An 18,512-nucleotide genomic window follows, 5' to 3' on the forward strand; every position below is an offset into this window, starting at 1 on the left:
CTGGTCGGGTATCCGGTGCAAATCAGATGGGCCAAGATGATGGTCTGCCATTCTCCTCATCCGCCACGGCCCCAGAGAAGCCAAGCCGCTTGAGAAGCTGCCGTCCCTCATGTCCCAGACCATGATCCTGCTCCTTTCAACTGGATGGAACCCTCTTGTCACTCTTGTATCTTCACATAGCCATATCACCCAGCTGTATCTGTCTCTTACTCACCCCACCACGGTAACCCAATAAAGTTTATTAGATTAGTTTAATAATTACAAGTATTTCAATTCATTGAAAGTCATTATAGTAACTATAATCTGTAAAATGAAATGTGTTAAACTGAATTTTAACTAAGAAGAAATTAAATTACAGTAACTAATTACTTTGTCATCAGATTACACTCAATACTGATCCTGGTGCAATGCCTTGACCCATAGACTTCCATTGTAAGTGATTTAATCCATTGTAGTTAGAGTTAATTCATGTTTAATCACAGATTTTAAAAGTGCTGAAATGTAACTATAAATGCATAGTTTTCTCTACAAAATGCATTTAGTACATTCTTCTTCTCCCCAATTTGGAATACCCAATTCCCAATGTGCTCTAAGTCTTCGTGGTGGCATAGAGACTCGCCTCAATTCTGGTGGTGGTGGACGAATCTCAGTTGCCTCCGCATCTGAGACATCAACCTGTGCATCTTATCACATGACTTGTTGAGTGCGTTACCGCGGAGACATAGCGCATGTGGAGGTTTCACGCCATCCACTGTGGGATTCATGCAGAACACACCACACGCCCCACTGAGAGCGAACCACATTATAGTGACCACAAGGAGGTTACCCCATGTGACTCTACCCTCCCTAGCAACCTGGCCAATTTAGTTGCTTTGGAGAACTGACTGGAGTCACTCAGCATGCTCTGTGATTCGAACTCCAGGGGTGGTAGTCAGCATCTTTACTTGCTGAGCTAACCAGGCCCCCCATTTATTTTATTCTTAGAAAAGAAAATAATGTGTGACATTCTGTGTGATAACATTTACCCTTCCAGAGTATAAAAGATAGAAATGAACTAAAATAAAACAGATTCAAACAATTTTACATGTTTCCCAAAGTCTAAGTGGGAGGTTGCCTAATTGAAAGAACTAATCCCAATAGGTTAAGATTCATTGTGTCGCTGGGTGAGCAAGAGACAGTGGGTGTGCAATCAGGCCTTGGAGAGGCATTTCTTAAAAAAATAACAACATAAAAAGGGGAAATTGTCAAAAACAAAAGGGCATCTGGTGTCCTCGCGGCACATAGGGCTATGTGCAGGAAAGGTAGTGCAGAGATGGTAAGGTCCAGGTGCTAGTGGTGGGTGTTTCTTCTTGAGTGGCCCGGCTTCTCTGGGCCTCTGTGTTTGAGGGGAATAGCAGCCCGGTTTTCCTGGCCCGTTGGCTGCAACATGTGCTCCAATCCTCCGCGTCACATCTAATTCACCCTGCTCCATTTCTGGACCTACAAGGATGCCAGTGGGTAGAGACCGGTCTTCTGAGGAGAGGCGCACTCTGGTTTAAAGGCAGCAGTGGCGAGGCTCTTTATTGAGTTCATGCGAGCCACATCACGCACCGCCAATTAGGGAAAAATCTCTCTCTCCTCTGCCCACTCCAGTTGTGGGACTGGTTGAAGAATGGCCCTCTGAAGAGGCAGGGTTTGCATTCGTTATGCTGCATTAACATGATTCACATCAGAGCATCAACAACATCAGCATTATTGTCCAGTGCCGCTTTCAACTCCACATGAAAAAGCTGCAGAAGATGACCATGTTAGAAATGCCATTCTATCCAGACTACTCTTACTAATTCTGTTATATCTGTGTATGGCAGAAATAGTCAAGAGTAGTATGGAATTATGTCATTCTAAACACTGTCAACGTCCTGTTGTGCTTTAAGCACTGGCACTGGTCCATTGAGTTTAACTTGAAACCGGTACATTCCTCGAAAAGCCCTGGTGTTTTCTACTTTTGCCACTGATATTATTTCAATCATTGTGAATTGATGCATCGTAAATCGCAATTAACTCTCTCCTGCTGTGCTCAAAGCAATATTAATTCATCTTATGAAATCAGTACTGCCACTTTCATTTGTAACATGTTACTTGTAAGAATTATGATCCTTCTTCTCTCCGTCTCTCAACCAGTTAACATCATAAACCATTTTTATGTAAAGTACTGATCTTTAAACGGAGCATCAAATGTGACATAAGTTTCAGTTTGTGATGTACGATCTGTAGTTGTAATGCATAGGGTATATGCCTCGTGATAACACGGTCAAGGTTTATGGCTTCAAACTAAATTAAGGTCATTTTAAAGCACAAGAAGTACTTAACAATGTTCCACCCCATAAATAATAATAAACCCTTGTGTCATTGTGCATAACCGAGGTGTGCAGTCTGAGGAGGTCCATGAGTATGAGCTATAAACAATTGATGAGCGCTCTTGAGCTTATTGAGGGGAAGCATAACAGCAAAAACAGCACTAGGAGAAACATGTTTAATCGAATTTACTGAGGGCAAGGATTTAATGAGACGTTACTTTGAATGTCATGAAGGACTTGTTTATTTATCCCAGCTTAAGTAAAAGTAAGCGATAAACTGTTACATATGTGGATGAATGTATATGACAAGCATTTCATTCACTCCGGAGTCATGCTACATGGTTTACAAGTCATTTTTAATCACAAAGTTACTGTGTTTTCAACTGTAAGCATATATAATAGGAATGTATTTGCACAATAAATGTCATTGCTCAGAGGTTGCTCTTTCATAGCCCAGGAGACTTAAAGATGCTGTATGTATTTTTTTTTTAGATGCAAAAATAGTTTTATCAGTATGGTTGGTTTTGGTTATTCCTTGTTGGTTATTGCATCAATGCTATGAGCAAATCAACAGAATGCTACTTGGAGTTCTTACATTGTTTGACCAGTATAAAGGCAACTTCTGTATTTTAAAGGCTTACATCATGAGAAAAAACAATGGCACCATGTTAACATTGCAGTCGTTCAAGGTATCAAGATGTAATAAAGAGGCAGTTCTTTTTCTATGCAGTATCCAACTGTACATGTATGTCTGTACTGTTGTTGCACGATTAATCATTTCGCAATCGCGGTGTCAGCCTGTGCGATTATACACTCACCTAAAGGATTATTAGGAACACCATACTAATACTGTGTTTGACCCCCTTTCGCCTTCAGAACTGCCTTAATTCTACGTGGCATTGATTCAACAAGGTGCTGAAAGCATTCTTTAGAAATGTTGGCCCATATTGATAGGATAGCATCTTGCAGTTGATGGAGATTTGTGGGATGCACATCCAGGGCACGAAGCTCCCGTTCCACCACATCCCAAAGATGCTCTATTGGGTTGAGATCTGGTGACTGTGGGGGCCATTTTAGTACAGTGAACTCATTGTCATGTTCAAGAAACCAATTTGAAATGATTCGAGCTTTGTGACATGGTGCATTATCCTGCTGGAAGTAGCCATCAGAGGATGGGTACATGGTGGCCATAAAGGGATGGACATGGTCAGAAACAATGCTCAGGTAGGCCGTGGCATTTAAACGATGCCCAATTGGCACTAAGGGGCCTAAAGTGTGCCAAGAAAACATCCCCCACACCATTACACCACCACCACCAGCCTGCACAGTGGTAACAAGGCATGATGGATCCATGTTCTCATTCTGTTTACGCCAAATTCTGACTCTACCATCTGAATGTCTCAACAGAAATCGAGACTCATCAGACCAGGCAACATTTTTCCAGTCTTCAACTGTCAATTTTGGTGAGCTCTTGCAAATTGTAGCCTCTTTTTCCTATTTGTAGTGGAGATGAGTGGTACCCGGTGGGGTCTTCTGCTGTTGTAGCCCATCCGCCTCAAGGTTGTGCGTGTTGTGGCTTCACAAATGCTTTGCTGCATACCTCAGTTGTAACGAGTGGTTATTTCAGGCAAAGTTGCTCTTCTATCAGCTTGAATCAGTCGGCCCATTCTCCTCTGACCTCTAGCACCAACAAGGCATTTTCGCCCACAGGACTGCTGCATACTGGATGTTTTTCCCTTTTTACACCATTCTTTGTAAACCCTAGAAATGGTTGTGTGTGAAAATCCCAGTAACTGAGCAGATTGTGAAATACTCAGACCGGCCCGTCTGGCACCAACAACCATGCCACGCTCAAAATTGCTTAAATCACCTTTCTTTCCCATTCTGACATTCAGTTTGGAGTTCAGGAGATTGTCTTGACCAGGACCACACCCCTAAATGCATTGAAGCAACTGCCATGTGATTGGTTGATTAGATAATTGCATTAATGAGAAATTGAACAGGTGTTCCTAATAATCCTTTAGGTGAGTGTATGTTGGCAAATGCTGCGATTTTATTAAATAAATAAGTGCATGTGTGGACGTGACAGCCCATTCTCTCTGAGAGCTGTTTGCACACAATAAAATATTGAAATTAGAGATGCACTGATATGGAATTTATGGTGTGATACCAAAAATGATAATTCACAGCTCATTGTGGCTGATACCAATAACGGATAAAATTATTAAATAAATAAATAAAATTAATACATTTATTTATTTCGTTTTACCCGTTTAACTGCTCCCTAATTCATTTGAAGCTACTCATTTAAAAATATGTCTCATTTTTAAAGCTTGGAATTTGAACAATCTGACCAACTCTTAATTACTGCTATTTTAGGTTTGGCAGATGTAACATGAACCAGAAATGTGGATATGTTGTGTTTGTTTGTGGGCTTGTTATGTAGTAACGTGGTCATGTTAGTGGGTTTCACATGTCAGTGGAAAAGTGGTCAGACTCTTTATTAAGATAAAAACTCTGGCATGAGAAGAAGCAGGGGTGTGTGTGGCTTTGCCGGGTTCTGCGATGTAAACTAAAGCCTATTGGCGCTTTTTAAGTCCCCAACTGCATATTTCAATTAGAAATACACTCACTGAGCACTTTATTAGGAACACTATGGTTCTAATAAAGTTCCTGACGTGGTCTTTAGCTGTTGTAGCCCATCTTCCTTGAACCAGTCTGCCCATTCTCCATTGACCTATATCATCAACAAGGCGTTTCCGTCCGCAGAACTGTCGCTCACTGAATGTTTTTTTTTTTTGCACCATTCTGAACAAACTCTAGAGACTGTTGCATATGAAAATCAGCAGTTCAGCAGTTACAGAAATGATCAAAACAATCATGCCATGGTCCAAATCACTGAGATCAAAATGTTTTCCCCATTCTGATAGTTGATGTGAACATTAACTGAAGCTCCTGATCCATATCTGCATGATTGTATGCATTGCACTGCTGCCACACAATAGGCTGATTAGATAATACTGAATAAGTAGGTGTACATGTGTTCATAATGAAGTGTTCAGTGTGTATGTCAACAGGCCAAAGAAAACTGCACACGTCAAGGGACTTCAGAGGGACTTTATGATACGACTTCATTGTTTTCTTACCAATTTCAGCACTTTAGCACTGTCATTATATTTATTATTAGCATGAAAATGTTACGTTTCTTACTCAACTTAATATAATTTTGCATCTAGCCAAGATGCGTACAGAAACACCAATACATATTTCGACATACATAAGTCGACATACATTTAAAAAATGTTGAATACAGGACCCCTGTGTTTGGCTGGTCATGTGATTCTAACATGGCAGCCCCCATGTGCAAACCCTCTCCATGTAGAATAAAACAGCTTTTATAAGTTTACTGATATGAGTCTTCATTTTAATGTGAGTGATCATGATTTCTTCATATATTGCAAAATTACAACTCATGTATTTTTTTTTAACTAAGGAAAAAAATACTGATTGCACCTTTGAAATAAGTGACACTTGCTTGTTATCTAATGCAGTGTCTTTCGGTGTTCAGAATCTTGTTTGGAAATCACCAAACAGGATGTCCTTCTCTTTGTTTATGCCTGTCATTAAAATGAAAGAAGCTAGTGTCTAGTGTCACTTGTTCAACTATGATTAAAACACTCTCTCTTACAAGATACAAAAAGTTGGCAAAAAAAGAAAGAAATGGATCTTTCATCTTTGCTCTCCTGGTAGATTAGCACAAAAAAGCAAAAGTGTGTTTGGCTGATGCCTGCTGCTCTGGTGGGAGAAGCGCTGTGTCTCTCACCAGAGGTGCACAAATTAATCACAGGTGGGTCAGGGGACGCTGCGAGGTGTTTTTGCAGTGCAGTGAGCAGCTCTCTATCTGAGTGACAGACCTCCTAATGATCACACTTGGGTTTTACTGGCATGGGGCGAGAATTCTGATAACATCTGTGCGAGCCAGTGACAGCAGTGTTTGATATGATCTTACTGCACTTTTCAGCATGGCCGAGTCTAAAGTGGGGCTAGATTTTCCTCGTGCCTCCATAGAAACCTCTGAAATCCTCTGGATAGATGGTTAAGCAATAGAGAGTAGGAATGTGCCCAAAGCCAAATACCTGATTTGGAAAGTATCAAGTAATGACTTAATAATGAATTCTAATGAATAATACAACAAATATTAATTAGACTGATTATCCAGTGAGCACAGGGATAGACCAATATTTTAAATAAACATATCAGAAATGATGCAATGGTTAGTCTGTGAAGTCAGTATGACTTGTTTGGCAACATGGATGGCTGCATTGCAGTCTCCATTTACTGTGCGCAACTCAGAAATCTGAGCTGGTCAAGAGTAACATTCATTTGAATGCACATTTTTGGCCTCTTGATTTCCTAAAGATTGCATCATTGTACTAATTTCACTATCCTTTTGGGCTGCACAGTTAATGAAAATAACATAAAAATTGTGATATGGTCATGTGTAATTATTAAACCACATAAAGCTGAGATTAATGAAATGAAATGCCTACATGGTTTGTGTGCTCTTCAGAGTAAACACTTTTAAATTTGGGTTTTCCAGTTTAAGCCCCATCCACATCTGGCCTAAATGGTCGCATATTGCTTTTGATTGTGCGCTGGAATTTTCTGTTGCATATGAAAAACATTAAAGGATAAACGACCCAAAAGTGGAAGAAAAACACCCCTATCCACTACCTGGAGCAATTATCAGCACGGTCCACTAGACAGCAGCGCGAGCGCAGAGCAGATGTGTTTAGTTGTGGACCGGTCTCGCTCTTCAGTAGATATTTTGGCCATCAAAGCAGCCTTATTTATCACTGCAATCCCACGTTTGTGTAGCAGCAGTACTTTAACTTCATTAATTGAACAATAATGAGCTGTTGTCTGTCCTTGTTAGGGAATAACTGCAGTGCAAGGCAATGTTGGGGTGGATTATCGGCTCTATTCTGCATGCATATATCATTGCAATATTTTCATGCTCCTTTGATGGTTTTGCTTTTAATGAACAAAATAATAAGTAATACTGTGAGTGTAGCAAATACAAGTAGAGACAGTCACAATGTCGGAGAAAAAACTGCTTTATTAAAATAAAAGCAGGCAACAGTACAAAACAAGGGCAAATCCAGAGAAGAATGGTCAGGGTGAGCGTTAGGTCAAAAGCCGGGGAATCAAGATATAAACAAGGGGGCAAATCCGGGAGAGAGTAGTCAAAGGGAGCGTGAGGTCGAAGCCGGGGAATCAATATACAAACAAGACAAGCAAGAGGAAAAGACAGGGGATCAAGGGGGGCTGGCAAGCTAAGGGGTAAACGAGAGGAGTACAAAACTAGACGAGACTAGCGGGGGGCGAAGATGCGGGGTAACCTAGAACAATAACCAACAACCGTGAGACGAAAGGGTAGTGATATATATAGGGGCAAGTGCAGGTGTAAACCATGACAGGTGATGAGACGAGTGCAGGTGAAACTAATGTGCAGGAGTGCAGATGACGAGAGTGCAGGTGGTCATAATGTTCTGGGGGATTGGAAACGCGTGAGAAACTCGAGGAAGGGAGATTGCCTACGATCATGTGAGCTAGTAGGAGCAAAGTGGGCGTGAGGGCTCGAGCGAGCAAAAAGAGCGTGCGAGCTCGAGGGGGCGGAACGAGCGTGGGAGCTCGAGGGGGCGGAACGAGCGTGGAAGCTCGAGGGGGTGGAGCGAGGGAGCTGGGTTCGTGACAGTGAGTCAAATATATAAATGGGTAAAATCACAAGAGGAAGAGGTTGATCTCATGAAAGCACATCCAGGTCACATTTCAGCCCCCAAAAAATAAACAATACAAATCTCATTGCGCTGAAAGTTTTACATTTGAGATTTTACTTTTGAGATTCCCCCATCATTTTCACTGGCGATACTTAGTAGATTTTCATTATTGCAATACAGCAAACAGTGTTTCAGCAAATTAACTCTGTAATACAATCATTTTCATATTTAAATCAGGGTAAATACGTTTGGAAACTTTATTTTAGAGATCAGAAATTAGACAGTAAATAATGACTAATAATTGGACTTGTAAGGGACTATTTACGGACTTTTTTCGCTAATTTCGTACCCTTGCCTAATAGCTTCTTTAAAATTAGTTTTTATAACAATTAACTTATTTAGGTAAAAACAAAAGATACCAATAGCTAGTAAGGTGCAAAATACATCCTTTATATGTTCTTATTACACTGTGTGTATGTTCAGATTATAAGTATAAAATAAATCTACAAGGCAGATACTTTTGTTGCTTAGTGTAAATAGCAACAAAAAGCATCTTCTTATTGAATAGATGCTATTTGCATGCCTGATTAAATATTACCATAACTATAAGGGCATCAGCATGTTTAATGTGTTTATTTAGATTCCCTCAGACACCCAACATCAACCCCTAACCCTAAACCTAACCCTAACCTTCCCTGCTTTGTTGAAATACTATATGCATTCTACATGTATTTTATACTTCTAAGCCGCACATTCACACTGTCAAGATTCCCCGTTGTCTGCCCTGTGTTTCTCCCCTGTCACCTGTCCCGAACTACACTTCCCATAATCCCCTGCCCTCATCACTGCCAGTGTCATTGTTCTCACCTGTTTGTAATTTAATTATCATCCCTGTGTATTTAAGCCCTGTTGTTTGTTCATTCGTGGTCGGTCGTCAATGTATGTTATGGTTGTCCTTGATTGTGTTCCTGCCCGTGCCCTCCGTGGATGTTTTTCATGTTTATACTTTGTTTTCCCCTCGTGGATGTTTTGTTTGTTCCCTGTGTTTTGATTTATTCTGTGTTTTCTTGTTCATTTAATAAAGAGCTGCATTTAGATCCTCACTGCCCGTCTGCCCTCATCTGAATCCTAACACACACAGAGTGCTGAGAACCTATAAAGGATGTCAATTGCATCATACTAGCTACTGATATGTTTTGTTTTTAGCTAATAAATGAATTATGACAAAAGCAAATGTAAAGGGACTATAAAGCAAGAATAAGAAATCAGCCAATAAATGCTTGATTAATACTTTATAATGCCAAACAATTCCAAAACTAGTCACTTGCAAGTCATTAATTACTGATCCCTAAAATAAAGTGTTACCATAGGTTTGTAAACCCTTATGTTAAGGGTCTATAAAGGGGTTTCAATGGCTCCTTTTAATCTCACTATATGCTGTATAATAATCTATTTTTGCTACAATGTGGCATATAAATCATGAAAGAATGCATTTTATTTTGTGCTTATTTTTCTCCAGATATCCAGGTGCATGCTTGCAGAGGCTTTTACACTAAACTTCAATTTGTTCTTGTTTTTGTAATTAATGAGCCCTAAAGTGCTGCCATCCTTCTTTCATGATGGTGAATTAACAGGTTCCCTGAGTCCCTCTGGTCACATGACCGCATCATTTATATTATTGCTCTGGTCACATGACCGCATCATTTATATTATTGCTCCCTTGAGGTTCATTACATTAAAGCATTTGCTATTTGAAATGGATACCATGTTCTACCTATAAATGTCCCTTGTTCCTTCATAAGTCCGTCACCTCATAAGCATAACTCTCAGACACAAGAGACTCTAGAAACTTCTGGCCATTGCTTGATGATGATGCAACAATACTGCGATAAAACTGCCAGAGCTTAATTAGTGGTGTTTGCTTATGCAAGCATTGCTATATCTAGAGGATTAGGGCAGTGGTGAATTCTCAGGGCTAGCAAAGCCTGTTCTGCATGCCAAATAAATAAATATTTTTCATCTTTTCATTCCCAATCACCTTTGTGCCTATGTATTTTTTATCACTTTCCATTCTTAATTCATCTGCAAACAAATGGAGAAAAAATACAAGTTTATCCAATCAGAATTTATTCCTTGATGCTTACAAATAAAGTGTGACAACTGTTTCACAAATTACATTCCCAAAGCAGCGCGTGAGTCTGAGCTCCACCCCCTCAGGCCTTCAGAATTTCCACAGAATCCCTCAACAGTGCAAATGAATGAGCAACTAAAGTCAGACTGTCAGATTCATCAGACAATCAGATTGATTTATTTGTTCTTGGTGGTGTGATCTTTAGGATATGTCCCGGACGAGGCCTTCTAGGTGGCCTTGAGTGACACAATCACGCTTTAAGTGATGTACATATTTCAAGACCGAAAGATCAAGCTGTTGAGAAAGAGATCCTTCTGGTTTGAAAAACATGAGATGTTCTGCATGACCGTGTGATTGATTAATTAAACAGGAAAGGAGGACTGATTTTCACTTCAAGTAAATTGGTAAGTGCTTTTTGCTTTGTTACAGCAACATCAGGAGTTTTCTAAGAGTAAATTAGGCTGCTGGAGCATTCAGTGTCAGATCAAGTTTTTAAAAGTTGTGCTGTGATCCATTCAACTCGGAAAGTCGGATTTGACAAATTCCTAGGAAAAGTGCAATGGAATGCATCTTGAAGTCAGAATTACAACTTGTATGCATGTGCAGAAATTCTCAACTCTGATTTTGCCGAGATGCAGGGGCATGATGTCACACAAACATGTCCACACTCAGGGAGATATACAAATTGATAAACATTCACTTTATTAAGTAATATCCATAAATGAGTTTGGATATGACAGGTGTAAAAATCATTGTAATCTCTTTTGATAATCATACACCTGAAGCACAAATGCTAGCGCTGCAGCATTGTTTATCAGTTGGGTTGCTAGGAGACATCTCTAATGAGAGTCAAACGTCTAGGTTACGGATGTAACCTCCGTTCCCTGATGGAGGGAACGAGATGTTGTTTCGAAGAAGCGACACTAGGGGTCTCTCTTGAGAGCCTTTTGCATCTCTGATTTATGAGAAAAGGCCAATGAGAAATTGGCAGACAGAATTTGCATGTCCCGCCATACATATACATACGGGTATAAAGGGAGGGAAATGCGTCTGTTTCATTCATGATTTTTCTGAGGAGCCGACAATGAGGTTCGGCCGCAACAGTGGCTCAGTTCAGCGACGTGGCTGGGAGGATACAACGTCTCGTTCCCTTCATCAGTACATCTGTAACCTAGACATTCCCCGTCTGTCGCTCACTTCGACGTTGTGTCGAAGAAGCAACACTAGGGGTCCAATTTAAATCACACCATGCGCTGAGCCGTGTACTATTACTGCAGACACAGGAGCGGGCAGGTATTTTACGTGCCAAAGCGACCAGCTGTGCCAGGCTGCACGTACCCTTCCCCAATGCCCCATAAAATCGTCAAAGCCTTCTGGTTCTTTACCCCCAACAGTGGGGATCAAGGCGACGCCAGCCGCGCCTTTTCTCTCTCTATGTTTCTATGTTTCTCGCATAGAGTTAAAGTGGCTGGGGCCATCTTAACGCTATCATACGCACTCGGGGAAGGCGATCTTTTCCAGTTTTCCTATTCTTTCAGGGGGGAAAGACACTGCGGAGACCACACCTGTCCAGACTGGGGGAGGTAAAGAGTGGTGAAATACATCACATGGGCTTTTAGGTCGCATGTGGAGAATGGCGCATGTGGAGAATGGCATCTAGTGTTCCTAATGCACTGTGCTAATTTGTAAAGGAAATATTATGCAACTTAATTGATCTGCAACTCAAAATAGACAAATTAGGTCAACTATTGTATGCTAGGCTGTGTTGATGGTAAGCATCATTGGAGAAGTTTTAAGGCCGAAGCCTGAGGGGCCAAACAGAGCATGCTTAGCTGAGACTGTCACATGGCCAATCAGCTCAGAAACAACATAATCTCCTGTGAAAGCGCATCCTCATATCTGCTTAAGCGCCTTTGACAGTGCTTTTATAATGCTTTTATCACTGTGTATGCCTCTCACTCAAGACTTCTGCGACTAGGTTTTCAACTGATGCCTTTCACCCAAATGACTTATAATACTTTAGAATCAAGTTATTTAAGTTGAATTGCTTAATTAGAATTGTGAATGGTAAAACTAATATGTCATTTATAGCCAGAAAATTATTACTTTTGAGATTTGTTTTTACATGGATCTTTAACCGGCAGTGAAACTTACTCTGTTGTTGCTCAAAAGTAGCTTTTTCTCATTTAATTGTGACTATTTGTACCCCGGTGTGAAGGTGTCAATTTCCACACTGATAGTCTATTAGAAATATAGAAATGTATAACAAACTGCATTGTAAGTGCCACTCTGTGGTGTGGGGCATACCGCCATTGAGACTGCTTTTTTGACTCCTGTCTTGATATATTCTTTAATGTATTAAAATAATGGAACATCCAATGACATATTGGATGTTCCATTTTCTCCCAATTATTTTAATGCAAGTTTTCAGTCTCACTCTAAACTTGGTCTGTGGTTACCAAAATTTGAAACACTGCCCCCAGTGGCCAAAGTGGGAAATGTATTTTTGAACATGAGGGAACATATAAGCTCCAGTTCCTGGGTGAAATGCCTACAGAGGGGTGCCAAAAGTGAGCAAAATGTTTCTAGCTGTAAGATATGTAAGAAAGCCAAGAGGAATGGACATTTTATGAATTTTACTACCAAAAACCAACCCTAAACCTTACTGCCAGTAGAGTACAAATTTAATCTTAGAGCAGTGGTTCCCAAACCTACTCCTGGAGGCCCTCCAACACTGCACATTGAAAGTTGAATCAGGTGTGTTTGATTTGGGAGATATCCAAAATGTGTTGTGTTGGGGGGGCTCCAGGAACAGGGTTGGGAACTACTGCCTTAGAGGAAATATGGAACCTCCGAATTACGCATGTCACTGATAATACAAATGCGATTACTTCCTGTTTTCAACCCCAGACTAGAACCCAGAATCCCGCTGACACAACGCTTTATCAATTGCACCATGGTAGATGGTAAAGACTTTTTAACTGATGCTGTTGTCAGTAACTTTTCATATTGGGGCCGATGTCAGGGTACTTCTTAGAAGCACCTCACCAAACCTTTAGAGACTCAAGACTTTTGTAACCAACACTTTGTTAAGAAGTATTCTGTAAAGATGCAATCAGTAACTTTTATCTTTGTGTCATCTTGGACTTACACTGACACCTAGTGGTTTGGATGCAGCATCATTTAAAATCAATAGTTTTCAGTTTTAGATGACATTGTAGAAATGTAGTATTCACAGTCAGTCATGATTACTTTAATCAATGAGTGAAAGTGTCAAATAACAGGACAGTTACTGAGATTAAGAGAGTAGTATTCAGCTGATCATGTGATCATAACATGGCAGCCCCCATGTGCGGACCCTCTCCATGTAGAAAAAAAACAGCTGATTTGACTGGAGTCTTCATTTTAATGTGAGTGATCATGATTTCTTCATATATTGCAAAATTACAATTAATTTCTTTAGGAGTTAATTTTATTTAATGAAGAAAAAAAATTACTGAGTGCTTCTTTAAGTCAGCACTACTAAACATGTGACCCTCAAGTTATCTTTTGTGTCCCGCATTCATCATAAATACATTTAACAATATGAAATGTTTATAAATTGTTAGGTGTCCATTTTCAAGAGTATTTACTGTAGTTTTCTGTATTGCTGAACACGCAATCTCAATCTCATCAGAGCGAGTGTCAAACCCACTTGAATAGCTCAACGGAGATATATGCTCATCATGATAACAGTCATAACAGAAAAAATAACATTTTATCCTGCAATGTTTCTACATCTTACTCAAGCACCCTATAAAAGTGATGTGATCTGAAGTATTCACTTTCAGAAGATCAATACCACCAGAGCAGATCACAGGTGTGTAAATGTGAACATGGCTGTGCTGTTTCACGAGTCACTTCCTCTGTGTCCTCTCTCTCTGACCTTGTGGAGGACACATTTGAGCTCTTTGAATATGAGCTGTCAAATAAGATACTTCCACTTGGTCACTCTAGATGTTTGTGTATGGGGCACTGGGTCATGAGAGACATTAAGATTTCTCATCCCCAAATTCACTGAGTTTCCTTTAATATAGCAGGTATACAAGGGTATCATTGCTTTGTTTAAGTTTGTGTCAAATACTTTTCTCATAGCAGGCATTTGAGCTCACTTGAGATGGTAATGCTATCTGTAACACAAAAATGCAATTTGTCACATGACTGATTGATCCTATTTCTCAAAGGCTCGTTATGCTAATTGTATTGTAAAACATTATGACTACAGGAACCAGAATACTTTTACCCAGTAAAGCTATATATATTCATTGTCCTTCATTGTTTTAAGAATCCAGTACATTTTTACAGTTGATCTCAACACCTATAAGGATTAGTTCACCCAAAAGGAAAGTTCTGTCATTATTAACGCACCCTCATGTCACAAAGTGGCAACTTTTTTTTTAGGCTAAAATATAAGATTTGTTTAACAAGATAAATGTTTGCTCTCTACAAAATGTATATACTTCCATTTGTGTTATTTCATAGTGTTGATGACTTTATTTTAAAATGTGGAGCAATAATAAAGGAGTGGGTGTATCCAAACTTTTGACATAGTGTATAATTTTTATTTGAGGCGAATCACAGAAGGTGTGTAGGGACCTATTTTATCCCATAATGTTCTTCTTATTATTATATTCCACTCTTAAAGTCTATGGCAGGCCAAATAACTGAACATATTAATGTTATTAAATTTGTCACACTGATGTGTCAACTGACCCAAATTTTGGGTCTCTAACTCACACATCTAGCGCCACCTAATGTTTAAAGTTACACATATTTTGGTGTTTCAAAACTAAGCCCACTATATTTTCCACCATTTTGAATTTTCTGTAAAAAAATACTTTTTCAAACTCCTTTAGATCGTATATCCTATTTGCTAAAAAAATTGCACTTATCATCTAGAAAAAATTATTAAAAAAATTTTTGGAATTCATGATGAAAGACCAAACCAAAAATGTTATACCACATCAACGAATTTGATGGAGACTGTGTCTTTTGAGCGCTTTAGCTAATTGACAGAAAACGTAGTATATCTCTTCACAAGCATGACTTGTTTCGGCACAGCAGAACCTAGTGGTCAAGAAATATGAACAATTGATATTTTTGCTACTTCTGGATAGTCTGGCCTAAAATCATGTCTCTTTAGATTCATTGGGGCATTACGAATTGAAAGATACCCAATTTTCCTATGTCGGCCATATTGTGCATGAACATTGTGAATTCTGCTTTAATATCTGTATTTTAGAAACACATTGGTTTACCATTACAAAATTTGGTACGTGTCATCAGGGCCATGTTCTGAAAGTACTCAAAAAGTTTGTGGACAGCACCACCTAGTGGTCAAATAATATAATAAAATGCTTGAAAAAAATGTGGCCTATTGAAAAAATGTGGCCTATTGTCATGAGTCTTGTGTCATTTGCTTCCTTGAGTCATGTCTATAATTCCAAATTTGCCATAATACGCCATACTTCCTGTCCTCCATTTTGAATTTCATTGAAAACCTACTTCCTCAAAATCCTCCTAGACCGTACGTCTGATTCGTTTGCTGTTTGTCGTGTATCATCTAGGTACACTCACAACAAAATTATTTAAAGCTTTTTGAAAGACCAAAAGATCCTCAAAAAAGGTATCAACGAAATAGATGGATAGACCTCAAAAAGGATCTGAGGTTGTATCTCAGCAACACTTTGGCATATTTACATGAATTTGGTGACAGCACCACCTATTGGTCAAACGTTATAATGAATAGTGTTGCAATATAAACAATTCTTCTTTTTTTAAGTACTTTTTCTTGACATCATAATCAGTGATGTCCAATATAACACCGTAGGTGTGCTTGGCCCCATAATTGCTGCTTGCAGCTATATTTATTATTACTATTATTATTATTATAAAATATTATAAATTATTTATACAAAAAATGGCAAAAATTATTTAAAATGAGTCATGATGCATTTAAAGTCTTTTAGAACCATATGATAGCTCTGTGTCAGGAACAAAGTGACACTGAATGTTTTAATAACTGAAAATCGTCCTCTCGTGAAGGCAGTCACATCTCATTCAAAAACATCTTAATAAGTGATTTTTATGGTGCTTGACACATTTTTTAAACCGCAATTTGGACATTCAAAAAGCTGCCTTTGTGTCCCACGACAAACAAAACAATAAATAAAGCAATGAGTAAATGATGATAGAATTTTCAAATAATTTCATTTTAAATGATTTCATCATTTCATTCTAACATTAAATCCTCTGAAAAGAGTAGAAAATGGTATCTGATTTCCATTAAGAATATGGATGCTTTGGTAATGCAGGAAAAGGACCAAGGAAGACATTTTGGTGGCACAGGCTAACAGTTGCAATAGAGATGTATCGTTAAAAGAGTGTGTTCTCAATGGTCCTCGAAATAGACTTCATTTTCTTAATGCTAAAAAACATTTCTCATTGCTTTCATTTGATTTTGGGATGAAATATAACCTGGACAAGTTCTTGACAAGCTTTTCACCCACATCTAAATGCTGTGTGTCATTTATGGGCATCATGAAGCTCCTGTCCATGTTGTGAGATTAATATACTTGCTCCAGTCTGTCTAGTTTGGTTTGCAGTCTCCATATGAGTCTGGACAGTCTTCGCACCCACATAGAGAGAGATCAGCACAGCATTTTAATGCCCACCGCAGAGAGAAACGTGCTCTCACCTTTTCAGTCATCCATTCTCATGGGCCCCACAAGAAAAACTGCCACTAATACCTGGTGACATTTTGCTCTGTGTGCTCATTAGGAGGGGTGGCATCTCAATCACTCTCTCAGTTTGAGTATGTTCTCAACAGCATACTTAAAACAGTCTCTTCCCTCTACCAAGACATCTAATACAGTCTTGGGGAGGTTTACAAATTTGTTATGTTTTATTGTTTTCATGCACTCCTGTGATCTTCAGACAAGCTGATAAACATATATATGCCATATCTTTTCCATCTTATACCTGAAACACGCTCTGAAAAGTTGTCCCATTTACAACTGCTACAATCTGCTACAGTCATACACATTCAGACTATCATCTTTGCCTGTTGCAAAATCTTTGAGGATTATGGAATGGGCCACGTGTTTTTAAGACACTGTGTCAAAAACATAGTTCCAATTTTAAAAATATATTTTCCATTCTGTTTCTTTGCACTGTGCTCCATCTAACTTCTTTGTATGTAACAATCAGTGGTTGACTATTTGTTCAGGCAACCTGCTCTCAAGATGATTTTTGAACATATATCCCTAATTTAACCACCATGATACAGTTATATTATTATAGAGACGTACAGTATGTGTACATCTGTGTCTGTATAATCGACAGTGTGCTATGTTTTGAATACTAAATTACTTGCAACAACGTATGCTAGATTTTACATCAACACCGTCTGGAGGAAACATAACTCTTTTACATATGAATGCGTGCATAGCAGTGTCGATGTTTGCCTGCAATTCTGAGAGTAATTTACCAAGTGAAGCATATAAAGTAGGCAAAGATGAAGCAATTAGTTAAAAAGAGGAAAAATAGTACTAATAATAGCAAACAAAATTCAAATACATGATTAAAACAAACCAAATGGTCAGAATGGCTAATTAAATATTATTTTAAAACCAATGTCTTTTTGTTATTCTCTTTCCACTTCAATCCTTTTTCATGTTTGTGCTCTTCACATGCAGTTTTATAATTACTACAATATTTCTGTCTGAATTTTAACTAAAGCAGTCAATTTAATGCATACATTCAGTGCAATAAATTATATATAAAAAAATACATACCTTACCATATGTAAATTCCATATTAAATAATTGTCCAACCAAAAGAGCCACTCCACCTTCATGTTTTTGCAACTCGCAGTCAGCAGGGGGAAGTAAGCCCAAACCCAGCTGTACAGGCAACAAATCGACAGCTAAACATATGGACGAAGCAGCGTACAGGGGTCTTGAGGCGTGTTTTAAGTTTAAACTACATTTAACTTGACACAGCGTCAAGCAAACACAGCGGTTATGGATAGAGATGCTGAAAACCAGTAAAACGTGACACAACACACTGAAAAGTAAACATCTGCCACGTGTGTCCAGACACATTTTGAGGGGCGAAACTGGAGAATTTGGAGATAGGAGAGTCACCGAAGGCTCAAAGGGCCAGGGTGGAGGCAGAGGCTCAGAGGACCAAGGCAGCACCGGAGGTTCGGAGGACCAAGGTAGA

The 18,512-nt window shown here is 39.1% G+C and overlaps 1 protein-coding gene across 1 annotated transcript in view; it reads left to right on the forward strand.

Moving 5' to 3' along the window:
* Nucleotides 1-18,512, forward strand: part of LOC127627389 (follistatin-related protein 4-like) — a 451,612-nt gene that overhangs the window by 173,645 nt on the left and 259,455 nt on the right. The window lies entirely within an intron of this gene.

This window comes from Xyrauchen texanus, chromosome 34, assembly GCF_025860055.1.
Source record: "Xyrauchen texanus isolate HMW12.3.18 chromosome 34, RBS_HiC_50CHRs, whole genome shotgun sequence".
In the NCBI taxonomy this organism is placed as follows: Eukaryota; Metazoa; Chordata; class Actinopteri; order Cypriniformes; family Catostomidae; genus Xyrauchen; species Xyrauchen texanus.